Below are 22,175 nucleotides of genomic sequence, written 5' to 3'. Positions count from 1 at the left end.
AACAATCATATAAGCATAACAAGAAGTTGAATTATTTTGTAGAATTCGATCTTACCATACTTAATGGTACTTTTAACACTGAATTCCCATCAGAAAGAAAATATGAAGCAATCTACTCGGACTTTCCCATTCTACAGATGACAAAAATTAACAGCTGGCAAAAGTGTCCCAGGACGTGGAAGTTAAGAATATACCCTGAATTAAACTGAGGGGGGCGGAAATGGGAGGGAGGTGGGGAGCAGTGGGGGGTGGGCTGGGATGGGAGTAAAAAACAGAAAACTGTACTTGAACAACAATTAAATAATTTTTTTTAAAAAGAATATACCCTGAATTAGAATCTGTGAAACAATATAAAACTATTAAACTAGAAATAAAGAGATGGGAATTCTCTTACATGGATGATTACGCTTTAGTATAGGAAAGAAATGTAGTAGTGGAAAATTTGGGTTAAAATAATAAAACAAAATCCCATGATTAAAACTTATATTTTCCTGAATATTGTATATAATCCTTAGAACTAGTCATGTTTTTTGGTTACTTTTTTTTCATTTTGCAACTATCTGAAACAAAATCTTTTAAGATTTTATTTATTTATTTATTTGAGAGAAAGGGGATGGGAGGGAGAATGAGAGAGAGAGAGAGAGAAAGAGAGAGAGAGACATCAATGTGAGAGAGGAACTAGAACCAACTGGTTGGTTGCCTCTTGCATGAGCCCCAACTGGGTATCAGGCCTGCAACGTAGGCATATGCCCTGACCGGGAATCAAACCAGTGACTTATTGCTTTGTGGGATGATGCTCAACCAACCAAACCATGCCAGTCAGGGCTGAAATAAGTATTTTAATTAATGTTGCATTGTGTCTCTGTAGGAACCCCAACAGCTAGCTAGAGTCATTTTTCAAGTTCTTACAGAGAACATGACACCATTTTAGCTGATACAAATGAAAATAATTTGCAGTGGAAATAACAAAGACTGGTAGTTACAGTATCTATTTTCTGCAAACTAGCTCTGTAGCCTTGCCCTTCATGTAAAATTACCAGTTTGGGCTGGATCAGTAGTTCTCCAATTTTTGTGTGCCTTCAGGTAGATAAAAAATTTCTGGCCTAGCCTAACAGATTTTCATTCAGGAGGTCTGGGGTGGGCCCCAGAACCTGCATTTTCCCAAAAGCACACCAGATGACTTACAAACAGATGGCCTTTAGACTTTAAGCAAACTGGGCAGAATGTTCATTTATTATGTTAATTTTCCACAAACTTTTACTGAGCATGGGCTTTGCCATGTATTCTAGAGTACGGGGATATAGCCATGAACACAACAAATCAACCTCTGCTCTGCTGGAGCTTCATTCAATAGTTGTACATGCATGTGTTTGTCATGATGGGAGACACAGACAAAAACCCCAAAACAGATATATCTATAATGTCAGATGGTGCTAAGTGCTAAACAGAAAACTGAAGTGAGGATGGGGTATAAAGAGTACTAAGCAGGATGAAGGTGGTAATTGGGGTTGTAATCAGGTAAGACCCATTGAGATGGTAACATGTGAGGAGAGACTGAGTGAGCATGAAGCTATATGGGAGAAGAGAGAGTACAAAAGACTCTGAGGAGGAGGCCTGCCAGGCATGCTGGAGGATGGGCAACCAGTGGAGTGAAGGGGGGAGAATAATAGGAAACATGAGGAAGACCTGATTACACAGTGCTTTGTAGGTCACTTTATGGTATTAGGTTTTACTCTGAGCACAGTTAGCTTATGGACTTTGAATGGAGAAAAGATAGTTTGTTCTACTCTTTAAAACAGGGGTGTCAAACTCATTTTCACTGGGGGCCACATCAGCCTCATGGTTGCCTTCAAAGGGCCAAATGTAATTTTAGGACTGTACAAATATGACTACTCCTTGACAGTTAAGCGAGAGCCCAGTGCCGGCTAGAATCAAGGACTGGATTCGGCCAGCAGGCCTTGTGTTTGCCACCTGTGCTTTAAAAGATTCTCTCCACAAAGAGTGGAAACAGGTGTGTGCTAAGTGCTTTTTATGTGTCAGCTAGTTTAATTCTTACAAAGAGATTTAGTGTTCTATTACCTATTGGCTGTCTGAATAGGTGAGAAATTTTAAAAAATTTATTTAAAAAAAGAGGTGTGAATTCTAATCTTACCTGAATCACAGCTAAGCAATAGTCACAACTGTATTTTTTCAACTGTATAAAGAACACATTCATCTTATCATTTTGAGGCTCAAAATGAAAAAGGAATTAGAAAAGACTACAAAGTATGGAGAACAATAAAACTACTCACAACAGTTGAATGCATTCACAGAAATTCTAAGCACTCTAAACTCCTAAATGTGTAGAAAATCCTGGCAAAGGTTAGTGTCTTCAGTGAGTAATTAGGAGGCTTAACAAGTTGTGTTTTCACTAGTTTAACGTAATGGTTACAGAATAAAGTTAGCAACCTTAAAAAATATATAAAAACTTTACAGTCATACCTCGGTAATCATCAGTTTCAGAACTCATCAAGCCCCATACTCATCACATTTTGATGACAAAAAAAAATGTTTCAGCACTGGGCACTTGCTCGGGACTCATCACGTTTGCTAGAACTTGTTATAAGTCACCACACCGTCCAGCAAGAGAAAATGCTTCAACATTAAATACTCATTGGTTTCAGCACTTTTGAGTTCTGGAACAAATTAATGACAAGTACCGAGGTACACTGTATTACTATGCTATTCTGTATCTACTTTAACAAAAACAACAAAGACAAACACAAAAACCCAAACTCAAGGGATTCACCAGATATTCCAAAATATCTTTCCAAATAATCATTTTCCCCATTACCAGGGCTCATCAGTTTTAAGTTGCTATCACCAAATGAAATAAATATTGCCTTTTCTCCTAAGGAGTCAATGTTAACTTCTAAAGGGAGTTATTTATTATTCAAGGCATGTTTTATTTACTTAATAACCCTATTTACAGGGCATAAATATGTCTTAATTCCTTTGTCTTAAGCTCAGCAGTCCTTAAAAAAGGAAAATTTGCCCTGGCTGGTTTGGCTCAGTGGTTGAGTGCCAGCCTGCAAATCAAAGGGTTGCCACCTTCCCCTCTCTAAAAAATAAATAAATAAAATCTTTAAAAAACAAAAAGGAAAATTCCCATGTAGCAAATGCATAGGGGAATTTTCAAAAAGAAAGTTACTTTTAATCAATTTCTCTAAATATTACTTAAAGGTAAATCTATCTTAAACCCCAAATCACTGAGTGATTCTGGAAATTATAAAATTTTATGAAACAACATACTGATGGTAAAGTAGGTCTTAAAAAACTGAAGACATATAGGTAGTCCAGTTTTATGAGGTTCAGTTCATGAAAATTTGATTACTTATTGGTCACCTGCTACCAGAATGATCTCTGCCCATGAGAATAAAAAAGTCTAATAGATAAATATATAGATATAGCATAGAGAGAGTAAAGAAGGTTCTGAGAAAACTTGAGAAAAAATCCTCTCAACTCAAAAATAACCAGTGGGTATTCACTTGAAAGCAAGACATTAAAGAAAAAGATGGAACACAGAGAGTTTGTGTCCAGTCCAATGGTGAATTGTAAGAGGTGTTCTTTTAGGTCTGAAAGAGCTACAGCAGTCAGGCCCTCGTGAGCTTTCAAAACTGACCACTCCTGCAACAAGAAAACACTACTTCTCAATCTCACATGGAATGCTCTTGCAGACAGACCCTATGATGAGCTGCAAAACAGTCTTGTTAAGTTTCAAGACTAAAATCTTACCAAGTACATTCTCTGACCACATATTAAATCAAAAATAACAACAAAAACACTTAAAAGTACCACGTATGTACCTGGAAATTTAAAAATGTATGTATAAATAAGTAAGTTTAAAAAATCACAATACAAAATATTTTCAACCAAAAAATAATAAAAACAGAGCACATCAAAATTTTGGGGATATAATAAGCAGCACTTAGAGAAAAATTACAGACATATGCATCCAACCACAGAGTCCCAATATATGACATAAATATATGAAGTAAAAATTGTCAAATTAAAGTGAAAAATAAGCAATTCAACAATTATAGTTGGAGACTTCGATACCCCACTTTTAAAAAAAGATTTTATTTATTTATTTTTAGAGAGGGGGAGGGAGAATAAGAGAGAGAAAAACATCAATGTGTGGTTGCCTCTTTGTGTGCCCCCTACTGGAAACCTGGCCAATACCCAGGCATGTGCCTTGCCAGGGAACTGAACCAGTGACCCTTTGGTTTGCAGTCTAGCAGTCAATCTACCCAGCCACACCAGCCAGGGAGATACCCCACATTCAATAATGGATAGAACACAAGACTATACTTCCAGGGATCATTTCTATAGTTTGTTAATAATGGATAGAACAATTAAACAAAAGGTCAACAAGGAAATAGAAGACCCCAACAGTTCTCTAGGCCTAAGACAAATTACGTAACAATCCACTAAATAACAGCAGCATAGATATTTTCAACTTACATATGAAGTATTCTGAGGAGGGACTACATGTTAGGACACAAACCAAGTCTCAATAAATTTAAAAGTACTGAAACCTTATTAAGTATATTGTCTCCATGGTTTCAAACAAATATAGTGTCTCTAACTACACTGTAATGAAATTAGAATCACAAACAAGGAAATCTGAGAAATTAACAAGTATGCAGAAATTAAACAACATAGTCCTAAATAACTACTATTTCAGAGGAGAAATCACAGTGGGAATTAAAAAATACTTCAAGATTGCCCTGGCTGACGTAGCTCAGTGGATTGAGCACAGGCCTGCGAACCACATGATAGCGGTTCGATTCCCAGTCAGGGCACATGCCTGGGTTGCGGGCCAGTTCCCAGCAGGGGACACACCAGAGGCAATCATACATTGATATTTCTCTCTCTCTCTCTCTCCTTCCTTTCCCCTCTAAAGATAAATAAAATCTAGAAAAAAATTAAAAAGAAAAAAAAAAAAGAAAATACTTCAAGATGAATGAAAACAGCCCTGGCTGGTGTAGCTCAGTGGACTGAGCACGGGCCTGCGAACCAGAGGATTGTGGTTCGATTCCCAGTCAGGGCACATACCTGGGTTGCAGGCCAATTCCCGGCAGGGGACACACGATACATTGTGTGTCCTCAGCAGAGGCAACCATACATTGATATTTCTCGCCCTCTCTCCTTCCCTTCCCCTCTAAAGATAAAAAAAAAAAAAAAAGATGAATGAAAACAAAAACACAACATACCAAAACCTTTGGGATGCCTTGAAAGCAGTGTGCTCAGAGCAATTTGCTGATCTAAATCCTTATGTTAAAAAAAACCCAAACCCTCAAATCAGTAACAAAACCTCCCACTTTAAGAAACTAAAAAGAGAGAAGCAAACAGAATCTAAACCAAGCAGAGAAGAAAATAAAAGCAGAAAAAAAACCAAACAGATAATTTAAAAGAAAAATAACAGAAAAATCAATGAAGTCAAAAATTCTGGTTCTTTGGGGGGGAAAAATCAACAAAACTGACAAAACTTTTAGCCAAGAAAAAAAAAAGACTGAAACTGAAAAAAGGGACATTAATATCAACTTACAGAACTAAAAAGGGTTTTAAAGAACATTATGAACAACTGTATACCAACAAATTAGATAATCTAGATGAAATGGACAAATTGCTAGAAAGACACAACTAAACTGGACTAAAAAAAAAAACAAACAAACAAAATCTGACAGGCTCATAGCCAAGTAAAGACTGAATTAATAATTAACAACAAAACAAACAAACAAACAAAGTTCCCTGGCAAGCATGGCTCACTTTGTTGGGCATGGTACTGCAAAGGGAAAGGTCCCCAGTTTGATTCCTGATCAGGGCGCATGCCTGGGTTGCAGGCCTGGACTCTGGCTGGGAACATGTGAGAGCCAACTGATTTATGTTTGATTGATGTTTCTTACATCAATGTTCCTTTTCCTTCTCCTCCATCTAAATAAATAAATAAAATCTCTAAAAAGCCAGGGGAGCGGGGGGGGAGCCTTTCCACTATGAAAAGCCCAGGACCACATGGCTTTTCACTAGTGAGTTTCATCAAATGTTTAAAAAATTAATACAAATCCTTCCCAAAAATCTTACAAAAAAATTTAAAACTCAATCTATGAGGCCAGCATTACCCTGATACCGAAGCTGGACATAAACACTACCAGAAAAACAAAAAAACCCCTACATGTTAATTATGCCTTAAGAACATACATGCAATAACTCAACAAAATACTAGCAAACCAAATGCAGCTTAATCAAAGGATTATAGACCACAACCAAGTGGGATTTATCCCAGGAAAGCAAGGCTGATTTCAAATGGGAAAATCAGTCAATATAATCAAGGGGAAAAAATTCATTTCAATTGATGCATAAAAAAGATTCTGACCAAACTCAACACCCTTTAATAATAAAAGCATCCAAGAAACCAGAAACAGAAGGGTACTTCTTCAACCTAAAAAGGCATCTACGAAAAAATCCACAGGTAACATCATATTTTATAGTGAAAACTAAATGCTTTACTCCTGAGATAAAAAAATAAGACAAGATGTCCACTCTCACTTCTTCTCAACATTTTACTATAAGTTCTAGCCATGCAATTGGGCAAAATAAATAATTAAATAGGTAAAATAAAAGAAATCCATGTTAGAAAGGAAAAAGTAAAACTATGTCTTTGCAGATGACATGATCCTATAAAGAATAACTATAAAAGCAAAAATTGGATAAACTTTATAAAAAAGTTATTTGTTCACCAAAAGACACCAATAAGAAATCAAAAGTCAAGCAACAAACTGGGATAATATTCAGAAAATACATATCTCACAAAGTACATGTATGTAGAATATATAACGAAATCCTAAACACAAAAAGATAAACCAGCCAACAGAAAAATAAAGCAGCCCTGGCTGGTGTAGCTCAGTGGATTGAGTGCGGGCCTGCGAACCACATGATCACGGTTGGATTCCCAGTCAGGGCACATGCCTGGGTTGCAGGCCAGTTTCCAGCAGGGAACTCATGAGAGGCAACCATACATTGATATTTCTCTCCCTTTCTCCTTCCCTTCCCCTCTAAAGATAAATAAATTTAAAAAAATCTTTTAAAAAAAGTAATACAGTCCTGACCAGTGTGGCTCAGTTGGTTGGGCATTGTCCCTTAAAGCAAAAAGGTTGTGGGTTCCATTCCTGGTCAGGGCACATGCCTGAGTTATGAACTAGGTCCTTGGTTGGAGGTCAGCCAATTGATGTTTTGCTTGTACATCGATGTTTCTTTCCTTCTCTTTCTCCCTCCCTTCCCCTCTCTCTAAAAATAAATATATAAAATCTTAAAAAAATAAATGTGACAGAAGAATGAGGACAGCACAGCAAAAAAGTAATATATAACGCTTCAGTAATGAAACGTATAGTGAAGGTGCTGGAAATGCTATTTTGAGACTGTTGTGAGAGAAATCTAATTAATACTTAGATTTCCAATCCAAGTCTGTCATCTACTGAGTCCTTGGGAAACAAGACACAGTATGGATCAAGACAGAGAGGTTAAAATCCCTGAAATTCTGAATATGGCCAAGTTAAAAGGGCAACAGATCCTGTCCCCCAAAAGCAACTATACAGCTGGACAAAGTGACAAAACCTATTTCAGTACCATGGAAATCAACCAGAGGCATATAACAATTTGAGAATGCTTATAAAACTGTTCAATGTGGGGTAAGAACATTGAAAGTTTGTTCTATTCTCATCTGGGGTTGCTTCTGTCTCCTATCCTCCCGCCTGAAAGTGCAGATGATTTGGCAGGCTGAGAGGACTGGCAGCACTGAAGTCACCATAAAGAGATATTCACATGATTTAGAGCAGCTGGACAATAACTATAGTGGTATCATCAGTGTAAGTTATAATGTTGGTATAAGTGATAATATCTGTGGCAGGTGAAAACCTGCAGGGTTTGTTGGGACAACCATATTGCTGGCTGAGGCAGCACACATGCACAGCAGAGACTAAGAAGGCCCAAGTTATCTATATACTCCTGGCCAACCCTGTGGCTGCACATATGAACAGAGCAGATATGAACAGGCTAATGGAAAATAGAAGCTGAGATAGACATGGAAAAGGCCTGAACATTGAATGTGTACCCTGCAAAGATTCACAGGCAGAGGAATAAGTCTTACTGTGCAAGATATTTGGGCACAATGTATGTTCAATTATTAGCTGAACCACAAAATGACACAGATACAAAGATGTGCCCTGGTATGCCAAGCTTAAAACACTAATTTTTTAAGTGCCTGCATAACGCAGGGAGACAGATTTCTGAGATTTTGTCTGTGGAAGTTAGTAAACAACCTTCAAAGGAAAAAAATTCTGAATCCAGAGTGGCTAAAATACGTTATATAAAATGGTTAGTTTTCAACAAAAAATTATGAGACATGCAAAGAAACAAGAAAATACGACCCAAACTCAGGGGTGGATCTGTAGTGAGTGTTATGTACCAGGCTTACAACAACTCAAAAAGCACCACAGGTAAGTGTTCAATCTACATCAGATGAAATTCACTTTGATCTCTTACAAGTTTGAGAAATTTGTATTTCTAGTGGCTATATCTATCTTTTTCTGATCTAAATTTTAAAAGCACAGAAGTATAGGAAAAAGTTCACATAATTCCTCAAATCAGAAATGACTGAAATGAGGGTGTACACTCTGGCTATTTAATATCTATAAACATTTTAATGGTTAAAATTATACTACATGCAGAATGGAAATATGTTTTCCCCTTTTATACTATAAACTCTACCCATGTTCTTTTAAAAATCTGAAAACATAATTTTTCATGGCTACTTAATATTCTAATATACAGATAAATGTTCTATAATTTATGCAACTACTGCCTGTTGAAAATTAAATTGTTCATAATTACTATTGCCTCAAATGTAATTATTCTGTACAAAAATTTCAGTACATATTTGATTATTAATATAGTTTCCTAGATGTAAATTTATTAAGTCAAAGATTATTAATTAACATTTGGTAGCACCTCTCAAAATACTAACAAATTGCTATTAAGAAAGATGGTTTCACCAGAATACAAAGAGTGCTTATATAGAAAAATCATGCACATCAGAATATATTTTTAATTTTTAAATTGGTTGCTAATTGAAAGTGAAAATTATTTTGTTGTAGTCATAATTAGTAGAACTAAATGCTTTAATTATATTCATAGGCTACCCGTATTTAAGTGCCTGTGCATGCTTTTTTCTAAAAATCTACAACACTACAGTTGAAAAAGATTTTAGTTTAACCTTCCCAACCAAAGCAGAAATCTCTCAGGTAGGAGGACCCTGACAGGTGTGGTTCAAGCAAATGGTAATGAGTTCCATTCCTGATCAGGGCACATTCCTGGGATGCAGTTCCAATTCCATTTTCACTTAGGAGAAGCAACCAACTGATGTTTCTCACAATGAGGTTTCACTCCCTCTTTTCTCCTCTATAAAAAATAAATAAATAAATAAAATCCTTTTCAAAAAAGAAAGAAAACAGAAATCTCCCACGTAGCATTCCTGTCTAACCTAATGTCTCTCTAATCATTCAAACAGATTGCCTACATTCTGCTTAAATGATTAGAGACATTAAACTCACTACTTCATAATGCAAATACTATTAAATGTTAAATAATTTCTAACAAAAATATCTTTTAAACAAAACTGAATAAAACTTGCAAATATCTACTGCCAATTCCCTCACTTAATACCAAAGAATCTCTAAGAACTGAACTCCAGACACTTAGTTAACCATAATTTTCCTCATTTTTAAACCCAAAGTTTAAAATTTTTTTCATTTTAACACTTAAGAACATTTTTAGTTTGCCACTTTGGCTCAATTTACAGATGTTTAGATATCTGCATTAATTCTACTTCAACTCCGCAAAATAACAAGACTATATTAAATACTTTAAAAATAATGTATGTTTCCAAATATCTCAAGAAATATTTGCTAAATTTAATCTCTTGGCATTTCCTGCAAATTACTAAAGTCCTAAAATAAAGGCTTACATATCTACTTTTACTTGAACACTGAAACAGTCTAACAAAGTATACTACCAAAGCACTGTGTAAAAATATTGTCAACTTCAGAAAACCAACTCTCAACCTATTCTTTTAAAAAATAAAGTACCTGATTTAACTACACTGATCTGAACACAGAAAAGTTTAAGTGATCTATAACCAACAGCTGTTCTTTGTTAACAGCTATGTGCAAGGCAGGCACTATCCAAAGTGCTTTCACAGATGGTACCTGGCTCGTTATAGTTCAACCTAAAATTTTTGACTTTATGATGGTGCAAAAGTGATATGCATTCAGTAGAAACTGCACTGCAAATTTTAAATTTTTCACTGTTTGCTGGGCTAGCAACATGCAACAGCAATGAGGCACAGCTCCCAATCAACCAACTGATCACAAGGGTAAACAACTGATACACTTACAGCCATTCTATACCCATACAATCATTGTTTTTCACTTTCAAATACAGTATCCAGTAAGTTACAAGATAGTCAACACTTTATTATAAAGTAGGCTTTGCGGTACATAATTTTTCCCAACTGTACACTATTGTTAAGGTAGATTAGTTGTAAATGCTTTGTCACGTGATAATATTTTCAACTATGATGGGTTTACTGAAACATAACCTCACTGTAAGCCAAGAAGATCAGTAACAAATTATTTCACTTAATATTTCAACAATATAAAGTAATATCCATTATTTCCATTTTAAGACTGAGAAAAAATGAAGTGGAGAAGATGGCAGAAATGTTTTAAGTAATAATTTCTGAATGCCATCAATAAAAATAATCATCGATTTAAAAACAGTGTACTAATTGCCAATAAAAACCCTTAACTAACTAAAAGTTACCCAAAATTCAAATTTCCCTCTAAAGTTTTTTTTACTTCTATGCTTTTCCTAAACAGTCATTCACAATGGGTGATATTCCTGAGGAAAAATAGGGTCAACTGGCAAACAGCTGTATTTACAAACTGGCAGCTGGGAGCTCAAAAATCAAACTTCTCGTAGAAAAAATCTTACAAATGGGAATTAGAGTTCCAGAGCAGCTCCTATGGCATATTTTTACCCATAATATAACTAAAAAGAAAAATCTAGAACCTAAACCATTATACAAACAATGTAAAACACTATATTCCATATCTCGAGGCCTATCTGTATCCATATTAAAATCGTAGAACTTTAATCCTGGGGAAAACTGTATATCCGATGCAAAAAAAAAAAAAAAAAGAAAGAAAAGAAACCCAAACAACAAAAGCAAATCCATCACACACGCAAACAAAAAACATGAAGTTGGATCCTTATCTTACACCATATACAAAAATTGATTCAAAATGGACCAAAGACCAAAAAAACTAAAACAATAGAATTCTCAGAAGAAAACATAAGGGGAAAGCTCTTGAGGATGGATTTGGCAGTGAGTTTTTTGCATATGACACTAAAAGCACAGGTAACAAAAGAAAAAAATAAATTTGACATCAAAATTAAAACTTTTGCTCATCAAAGAACACTCTTGACAAAGTAAAAAGGCATCCCATTAAATGGGAGAAAAATATGTGCAAATCATATATCTCATAAAGGATTAATATCCTGAATATATTTTTAAAAACTCCTACAATTCAAAAACTTGAATCAAAAATGGGCAAAAGACTGGAACAGAATAAAAAATTCAAATCAAAAAAAGGGCAAGACTTGAACAGACATATCTCCAAAGAAGACATACAAATGGTCAATCAGCACATGAAAAAAAATGCTCAACCACACTAACCACTAGGGAAAATGCAAATCAAAACCACAGTGAAATTCTTCTTTTCACTTACCAGGCTGGCTATCATCAAAAAACAGAAAATAAGTGTTTGTGGAGAGGTATAGAAATTGGAATCCTTGTGCATCACTAATGGGAAGACAAAATGATGCAGTTACTGTGGAAAATACTATGGTAGTTCCTCCAAAAAATTAAACATAGCCCTGATCATACGGCTCAGTTGCTTGGGCATGGCCCCAACAAAGTAGAAGGTCTTTGGTTCGATTCCTGCTTAGGGCACATGCCTGGGTTGCAGGTTTGGCCCCTGGTAGGGGTGTGTGAGAAAGGCAACCAACTGATGTTTCTCTCTTTCTCTTTCTTCTTCCCTTCCTCTCTCTTTAGATATAAGTAAAAATCTTTAAATAAAAAAAAAAAGGTAAACACAGAATTACCATATGATCTAGAAATTCTACTATGTATATATTGCAAAGAACTAAAAGCAGGGACTCGAACAGATATTTTGTGTAACCATATTCACAGTTGACAAAAGGCAGAACCAAGTGTCTATCAATGGATAAAACGGAGAAACAAAACACAGTATATACATTACATAAGATGAAATACTATTCAGCCTTAAAAAGAAAATTCTGAGCCCTAGCTGGGTAGTTAAGGTGGTTAAAGTGCTATGGGGATGAGCCAAGGTTACAAGTTTGATCTCTGGTCAGGGCACATAAGAAGCAACTGGTGAATGCATAAATAAGTTGGAACAACAATATCTCTCTCTTTCCTAAAATTAAAAAAAAAAGTTTTTTGTTTAAAAAAGGAATATAAAGTAATATCCATATCCAAAATGCTACAACAGGAATGAATCTTGAAGACATTATGCTAGCTAAGTAGAATATGCCAGTCACAAAAGAAAAAATACTGTATTTCACTTATATGAGGTACCCAGAGTAGTCAAATTCACTGAGATGAAACAAATGGTGGTTGCCCAGGGGAAAGAAAGTTATTGTTTAATAGGTATGAAGTTTCAGTTTGGGAAGATGAAAAAGTTCTGGCAGTAGATAGTGGTAATGTTGCACAAAATGGTATACTTTGTACCACTGAACTGTATATTTTTAAATGGTTAATTTTATGTTATGTATATTTTACCACAATTTTTTTAACTATAGGTCTCCATCACTTAATTTCTTCAGTCACTAAGGTAAAAGTTTCCCTTAGAACTCTGGATTAGGAAAACAATTTTTTTCTTTTTAAATAAAATACAGTGAAAAGGGGAAGGACAGATAATACAGGGACAGAAACAAGGTATACCAAAGGGACCAAGTAAAACTTTCTCTCCTGTTCTGCCTTTAACTATTTATTTCTTCTAAAACATGACAAAATAACCTATAGACAAAAAAATGGATTATCAGGTATACCAAGTACAGAAATATCTCATTTAAATTCTGGATTTAAAAAATTCAGTATATAACTAGTGTACCTGAACACTTCATAACAGAAAAATGGAATAGAAGAGTAAGCAGAGTTGGGAGCAGACAGGTTCTAGGAAAAGACAACAAAAAATTATAGGAGAAACTGACCACAAGATAGTTTGAAGGGAGCCACAGTGTTTAGGAAAGAGAAAAAAAGCAATCTATGGCCAGTTAAGAAATTATTCTCTTTCTTTATAACCAATCTAGCCAACCTGATTGCTTTCCTTCAGTTTAACCGGTGATCTTCAATCTTTTTCACTTCACGGAACACAGAAACTAATTACCAAAATTCTGCCACACACCAAAAAATATGTACATTTTCCTGATCTCACAAAAAAATAGGTATAATTTTGATTCATTCACACCAGATGGCTATTGTTGTACTGACTGTTGTCATTTTTTAACTTGACAATCTAAGGGAAAAGAGGTCAGTGTCTTTGATTAAATAGTCAGGTACTGCATGTTTTAAAAATTCTTGCAGCACATGGGTTAAAAATCACACTCTAAACCAAGAAAAAAGGAAGAGTTTTTCCCAAGGAACCTGAGGCCAAATTAGTCACAAAATTATAAACTACAGGTCCAGAAAACAGAGGGGAATACCTCTGATTAACTGGAGTTTTGTCTAAAAACCCACTTATATACATTAATTGGCTTCTGCCTATGCAATAGAAAGCTAGAAAAAAATGCCTAACAACAACAAAACTGAATAAATAACAAAACTAAACTTTTCTTGAATCCATCAGGAGATATGGACTTGAGGCAACCAAATATAGAGCCAACAAAAGATAAGCCCTTCCTCAGAGAGAAAGAATATAAACACTGGCTCACAGGTAGCAGAGCAAGGGAAGAGATTGTGGTATCATAAAAGTAGGTAAAATGAATTCATCTAAAAGGTAAAGAGGGGGCATAAGCATGTAGTCCCTGAGAGCTGTAGACATAACAAGAATCCAAATCTTGTAGGATCTTTGCCAAGACCTCTACCAGGTACTCACAACATGGAAACATTAGATTAGACAGTATTCCTCTGTGGTGCAGGACTAGAGAAGGGGAACAGAAAAAATACTAGAAAAATAATTGTACTAGAAAAATAATTCAAAGCCCCAATCAAATCCTTCTGCCCCAGATGGCACAAAACCTTTAAGGCTGGGATGGGAGCACCAGTCACCCGTAAGTTCACAAATGAAGACATAATTAAGAAAGGTGGTACAGGGAAAGACCCTAACCACTAGGAGAGGGGCTGGAAATAATCTTGAGCCCAGATCTTATACCAATGTCATTAGAGATCTCCTACCAGTAAGAAAAAGACTCAGGAAACTTTTCCAAACACACAGGGCATTACTAAGACTGCCACTGAACCAGGACAACAGAGACAGTCCAGAGTCCACTACCAGGCTAACGAGCACTGATATTAACACAACAGTAGTCTACCACTGGGAGAGGATCAGGAGAGGCTAAATTCCACATACAGTCACAGTCACACAGGGAAAGACATAAACTGAGAGTCAACAGGAAAGTCAAGAAACACTTCCCCACACTTTAACATTAGCCTAAGGACAAAGTAGCACTAGAGAAATTTGAAGCTACTTAAAGTATCCCTTGCAACAATAAAACCAAAACTCATTTTAACCCTACCCTCGAACTCCAGGAGAGCAATTTTCCAGGTATGAATATTATGTACTTAGTTTTTACTGTGATATTCATGATATGCAGGATTCATAAAATATTGCAAGACTCACAAAAAAGGAGGAAAATACAACACATTGTTAAGAGACAAAGCATTCAACAGAAACAGAAATCAATGGGGTTAAAAACAGAAAACTAATGAAATCAAAAGTTGATTTAAAGAAAAAAAATCAGTAAATTGATAAACCCCTAGCAAGACAGAAAAAAGGAACAAGACACAAATTACCAGTATCAGGAACCTGATCATTCATTATACATAGTACAGACATTAAAAGAAAATTAATGGATTACAAACAAATTTATGCCTATATATACAACAATTTAGGAGAAAAAATTTAAAATTTTTAAAAGATTTTATTCATTTATTTATTTATCTTTAGAGGGGAAGGAGAGAGGGAGAGAAACATCAATGTATGGCTGCCTTTTGTGCGTCCGCTGCTGGGAGTTGGCCTGCAGGGAACCAGCCTCTGACCCAGGCATGTGCCCTGACTGGGAACTGAACCGTGATCCTCCTGGTTCGCAGGCCTGTGCTCAATCCACTGAGCTACACCAGCCAGGGCAAAATCAAATCCTTAAAAATAAATAAATAAATAAATAAATAAACCCACCAAAGCTCTCGTATAAGAGAGCTTCGTATAAGAACAAATAACATGAACATCGCTATATTTTTAAAAAATGTAACTGTAGAAAAACACCAACATAGAAAACTCCAGGCCCAAATGGCTTCACTGGAGAATCATACCAAATGTCTTAAAAACAAAAGTTCTACACAAACTCTCCCAAAAAACAGAAGAGAAGTAACCACTTACCAACTCATTTTTATGAAGTCAGCAGACAGGAGCAAGACAAGGATGCCCACTCTCACCACTCTTATTCAGTATAGTTCTGGAAGTTTTAGCCAGAACAATTACGCAAGAGAAAAAAAAGGCAGTTGATAGAAAACCCTAAGACTCCATCAAACTATTAGAAATGATTTTAAATATATAGTAAAGATGCAAAATACAGATTTCCTATATACTACCAATGAAGCTTCTGGGGGAAAATATGAAAAAAAATCCTTTTGCAACTGCAACAAAAAGAAAAAAACACCTAGGAATAAACTTAACAAAAGATGTGAAAGACATATATACTGAAAACTACTGGGTTAGCCAAAACTTCCTATGGCTCTTTCCATAAAATAAAAGATACATTTTTCATTTCACCAACAGCTCTATTGATTTGGATATTTTGAGTAGGTTGGCTATCTCCCACGTAATAGAATGGTTGATTATTCTCAATTAATATCTTGGTTTGATCGCTATCAACTTCAACTGGTCTACCTGACCATAGAGCATTATCCAGTGAGAAATCTCCAGCACAGAACTTCCCAAAGTACTTTTGACACAGTCACAGCACTTTGTCCATACACTGCACAAATCTTTTTTTAAGTTTCAGTTGCGTTTTTACCTCTGTTGAAATAATAAAGCATAATATGCCAAAATGTTAACATATTTTCTCCCACATTTAATATTAAAATGGGTATGCAAAAATTCACCAATTTTGACAAGTTTTTAAAAATGCACCCTGATATAACAGCTGTCACAATACAACAAAATTGTTTTGAATGTAGTCAACAATTAAGCACTACTAGAGCTATCTTATGGGGAAAAAACAAATGAACTTTTCAGCCAACCCAATACGAAGCATTGTTAAAAGAGATTAAGGAAGATACAATGAAATGGAAAGATATTTTGTGTTCACGGATTGAAAGAATCAGCATGGTTAAAATGGCCATGTTACCCAAAGCAATATACAGATTTAATGCAATTCCCATCAGAATCCCAATGTCATTTTTAAAAGAAATAACACAAAAAAATCATCAGATTTGTATGGAACCACAAGAGACCCTGAATAGCCAAAGCAATACTGAGAAAAAAGACAACAAAGCTGCAGGTATCCCACCATCTGCCTTCAAATTATACTACAGAGCTATGATAATCAAAATAGCATGGAATTGGCAGGAAAACTGACACACCGACCTATGGAACAAAACTGAGAGCCCCAAAATAAAACTATGTTATGGTCAAATCATTTTTGACAATGAAGCAAAATACACACAATGGAGAAAAGAAAGCTTCTTCGATAAATGGTGCTGGGAATATTGGGAACCTACATGCAGAAGAACTACATTACAACCTGTCCCTATGTACAAAAATTAATTCAAAATGGATTGAAGACCTAAATATAAGACCCAATATAGTAAATTACATAGAAAAAAATCGGTAATAAACTGATGGACTTTGGTCATAGAGAACATTTTATAGATTTGACCCCAAAGACAAAAGTAAATGAATGGAACTATATCAAAGTAAAAAGCTTCCTCACAGCAAAAGAAACCAACAACAAAACCAACCAACCAACTACCACCAACAACAAAATGGGAGATATTTGCAAACAATGCTTCCCACAAGAGGTTAATATCCAAAATAAAGAGCTCATGCAACTAAACACCAAACAAACAATCCAATTAAAAAATGGGCAGAGGACCCATAGAGACACCTCTTCCAAGAAGACATACAAATGGCCAACAGATAAATGAAAAGATTCTCAACTTTACTAGCTATTAGGGAAATGCAAATCAAACTACAACTGGATACCACCTCACATTAGAATAGCTATTATCAATAAGACAGGTAATAACAAGTGTTGGAGAGCTGTGGAGAAAAAGAAACCCTCACTTGCTTCTGGTGGGAATGTAAACTGATACAACCACTATGGAAAACAGTATGGTAAGTTCCTCAAAAAGTTAAGAACAGTTACCATATAACCCAGCAATGCTTCTTCTGGAGTATTTACCCAAAAAACTCAAAAATGTTTATTTGAAAAGATTTATGCACCCCTATATTCACTGCAGCATTATTCACAGTGGACAAGACATGGAGACAACCAAAGTGTCCCTCTAAAGAGGACTGGATAAAAAAAAGATGTGGTACATATACACTATGGAATACTACTCAGCCATAAGAATAAATGAAATGCTATTTGTGACAATGTGGATGGACTTTGAGACCGTTAGGCTAAGTAAATTAAGTCAGAAAAAGCTGAGAACCATATGATTTCACTCATAACGGGGATATAAAACTAAAACTCATAGACACAGAGTTTTTATGGTAGTTACAAGAGGGAAGGGAGTGGGAGTTGGTAAAGGTTGTAAAGGAGACCAAATATATATATGGTGATGAAAGACGATTTGACTGTGGCTGGAGGACACACAACACAATATACAGATCATGTATCATAGAAATGTACACTTGAAACCTATGTGAGCTATATTAAAAAATGTCATCCCAATAAATTTAATAAAATTATATATATATATGCAAATAAAGAACCACTTACCAACTCATTTTTATGAAGTCAGCATTACCATAATACCAAAACCAAAAATGACACATATTAATGAAACCAAGTACATGTCAGTAATTGCCTACATAACATCTGCAATAACCAAATTTTATTACCCAAACTTAAAATATAAAGGGAAAAGTTTTAAACATACAAATACAGCCTCATCTTAGTAATCCTACTATTCATCATAGAATCTGACACATCCTCTAGGTTCTTTAGAGCTCCATTACTAATTAGGTTCTTTTCTATTATTAATAATAAGAATAACACAGGTAAATAGGAAATGACTGATCTGGGGAAATAAATCTACTAATTAATAGAAGATACAATTTAAGAGATTACAACAGAAAACAAAGAGCAAAGGGCAACAACATTTACAGCCAAAGAATTCATGGAATTATGAGAAAAAGTATATAGTGAAAAACATTCCCACTTTCTCAACATTTCAGTATCTCATTTCATACTCATAAACAGAAAAAGCTGATTGTTCAGCAATCTAAAACTGGGCAGTGAAGTTTGCTTTCTGTTTACCTGCAGCCCAGCTAAAAGGATTAGAGTTGTGGGGAGAAAAAGTCTCTTCCCAAGGCTCATTATAATTTGACACATAAATTCTATTAGTTTCTGGACCACCTCTAAATTTCAGACTCACATCCAATAGCCTTGGCAACACTTTCACTAGGCACCTCAAATTAATCTTATCCAAAACTGAAATCACTTTTCTTATCCCCATGCTAGTTTTTTCAATTGTAATATCCCCACTACTATATTCTTGATCACAAGTGCCATCACCTACCTAATCAGTCAAGCCAGAAACCATCCCAAACATTCCAGGCATTCCTCTTCTCCCTTACACCCTATGGGCAATCACCAAATCCTGATTTTATCTCTAAAATATTTGTATTTTCCCCATCCCCCATATTACACAAATCTGCCTCTTTCTTCCCATCAACTCCCTTCAAATAAAGACTAAACTCTGGCATTATATTATATATAACTATAGATTCATCTCTCATGAGGTCTTTTTTCCATTGCTATTTGCTGCCGCACTCTTTGTATCCCAGTAATAACAGTTTCCTGCCCACACTGTGTTCTATCATGATTCTGCTTTTCTCTTTGCCTCAAATATTAAATGAATTCTTATCTTCATCATTTAAATCTCAGTGAAAGTATCACTCACACCAGTAAGTAACCACTTCTACATCCCAAGCCTGTGTAAACCTGTGATTATCCCTACTTTAGTTTAGCCCTTAGCAAATAATATTGAAATAATCTCTTTTAAAAAGATTTTTATGTATTTATTTTTAGAGAGGGGAAAGGAGGAATAAAGGGGGGGGAGGGAAACATCAGTGTGTGAGAGATAGATCTATTGGTTGCCTCTCTCTGCATTTCACATGCCCGCACCTGGGACCTGGCCCATAACTCAGGCATGTGTCCTGACTGGTAATCGAACCACTGACCTTTCTGTTTGCAGGCTGGCACTCAATCTACTGAGCCACACCAGTCAAGGCTGAAATAATGTTTTTTGTCTTTTTAAAAAAATTTTACTTATTTATCTTTAGAGAGGAAGGGAAGGAGAGAAGGAGAGAAATATCAATGTACGGTTGCCTCTCGTGAGTCCCCTGCTGGGAACTGGCCTGCAACCCTGGCAAGTGCCCTGACTGGGAATGGAACTGCGATCGTGTGGTTTGCAGGCCTGTGTTCAATCCACTGAGCTACACCAGCCAGGGCTGTTTTTTGTCTTTTTTAACTGCACTAGACTGCAAGAGTCTTGAAGGCAGAGATCTTATCTGAAACTCGAGTAAAGTGACACAATGATAACTCAATCTTTGTTGAACTGAACCACAATTTTTCTCACTTCCCTCAAAAAAAAAAAAAAGATAATTGGGTGGGGGAGGGGGACTGTGTCATTGAAACACAATCTTCACAGCAGTAATCAATTCTTGCTCACAAAAGGGGCCTATAAATAAACTAAAAATGTTCCTTCCTCATAGAATTTCCTTCCTCTTCAAAAATCCTTGATACCAAACAATATTTGAGCCAATTATGATCACAAATTACCTCGTGTTAAAAGACTAATAATAACACAAGCAAAACTCAGTTGATAATTTGCCTTAAGGTCTGGAGTGTATAAATTTATATTAAAAAACAGCACATTGTATATGAAGGATTCTTACAAAACTATCCAGGACTAACCCAATGTGTATTCTTACAAACAAATGTTTACTGAATGAAGGGGATAAAAGGGAAATAAAAGAGGGTAATAAAATTATGAAAAGATGTTTAAAGGTACTAAAAAGAACTTTAAAGGTAATAAAGTCAGGTTTTTCACATAAAATGTGGTATATATAAATTATAAGTTGGTTGGTTATATAAAGAATATATGCATGCAGGGTTCTGGAGTAGGCTCCTGAGGGAGTTACTAGAGGAATAACCTCTCTGGAGCAAGAGGTACCAATCCTGAATCTAACATTAATTGGCTGTGACATTGATTATGTCATGCAATCAGCCTAGCACTTTATTTCCTCAACAGCAAAGAAGTTACTGGACATCAGATCTGTGCATTTCACTACATGTAAATTTTACCAAAAGAAAAGAGTTGTCAAAATGAGAAGTGAGTTATTAAACTGAGCTGTTTTCATCCTTCTATCACACACAACTCACCCCGTAGCACCCTAATTAAGACAAACATCTACTACAAGCAGTTAAAAACCTTTCAGGATCTGGCTGGTGTGGCTCAGTGAACTGAGTGCTAGCCTGCAAACTGAAAGATTGCTGGTTCGATTCCTTGTCAAGGCACGTGTGCCTGGGTTACAGGCCAAGCCCCCAATTAGGAGTGTGTAATGTTTCTCTCCCTTTTTTCCTCCTTCCCTTCCCCTCTCTCTGAAGTAATTTTTTTTTTTTTTTTTTTAGAGAGAGGGGAAGGAGAATGAGAGGGAGAGAAACATCAATGCGTGGTTGCCTCTCACACGGTCCACTTTGGGGACCTGGCCTGCACCCAGGCATGTGCCTTGATTGGGAAGAGAACCAGCGATCCTTTGGTTCACAGCCCGCGCTCAATCCGCTGAGCTAAACCAGCCAGGCAGAAAGTAAAATTTTTTTTAAGAAAAGTCCTCAGAAGGGTCCATCATTAATAAAGAAAGATGTTACTGGACAAGATGACCCCTTTGGTCTCTCTAGCTCTAAATTTCTATGGGATTGTTAATTTATACTCTATTACAAATGGCATCACTACTAAATATTTTATATTAAAATTTCTGTCCATGAAAATAATCTAAAAATCATGACTTTCACTGACACCAAATGACATTTTCAAAAGCATCAGCTTCCGTTTCACTGTCTATTATTTTTAACTTGACTAATCTGAAAGCAAAAGCTTCAGGTATTGCAACTGTCTACTTTTACTCTCTACTACTTCCTTAAGCCTTCATTAAATCACTTCAGAGAAGGAGGTTTCTCTGTCCCTCCCATATATCACCTAATAAAAGCCAAAAGTCAACTAGGGCAGAAGGAATAAACACAGGATTATATAAAGCATCAACTCCAACATTCTTCATTGAACCCTTCCCAACAAAGTGTATGGTAAATACAGGTGGTCTCTCTGGGTCACCATTATTTCTGATGTATTAATTTTTGTCTTTTTTTATTAGCTAGTACAATGGAATTCTTCAGAAACTATTAACTATAAGACATTTATAAACAAAAACATTTGTCAAAATATGAGAAATACTATAAAAAAATAAAGAGCTGCTGCTGAGTTAGGTTGATACAATTAAGCAGTTTTTTCCTCCTAAGGTTTTCTTCAATGAACAACCAAAAGAGAG

At 35.6% G+C, this 22,175-nt stretch overlaps 1 protein-coding gene across 3 annotated transcripts in view; it reads right to left on the bottom strand.

Moving 5' to 3' along the window:
- Positions 1–22,175, bottom strand: part of CTDSPL2 (CTD small phosphatase like 2) — a 91,018-nt gene that overhangs the window by 62,997 nt on the left and 5,846 nt on the right. The gene's annotated exons all lie outside the window — the stretch shown is intronic.

Source organism: Sturnira hondurensis, unplaced genomic scaffold (assembly GCF_014824575.4).
Source record: "Sturnira hondurensis isolate 20B ecotype Veracruz unplaced genomic scaffold, ASM1482457v3 Scaffold0008196, whole genome shotgun sequence".
In the NCBI taxonomy this organism is placed as follows: Eukaryota; Metazoa; Chordata; class Mammalia; order Chiroptera; family Phyllostomidae; genus Sturnira; species Sturnira hondurensis.
The sequence above is the reverse complement of the archived record's forward strand: the minus strand, read 5'-3'. Positions and strand labels throughout refer to the sequence as shown.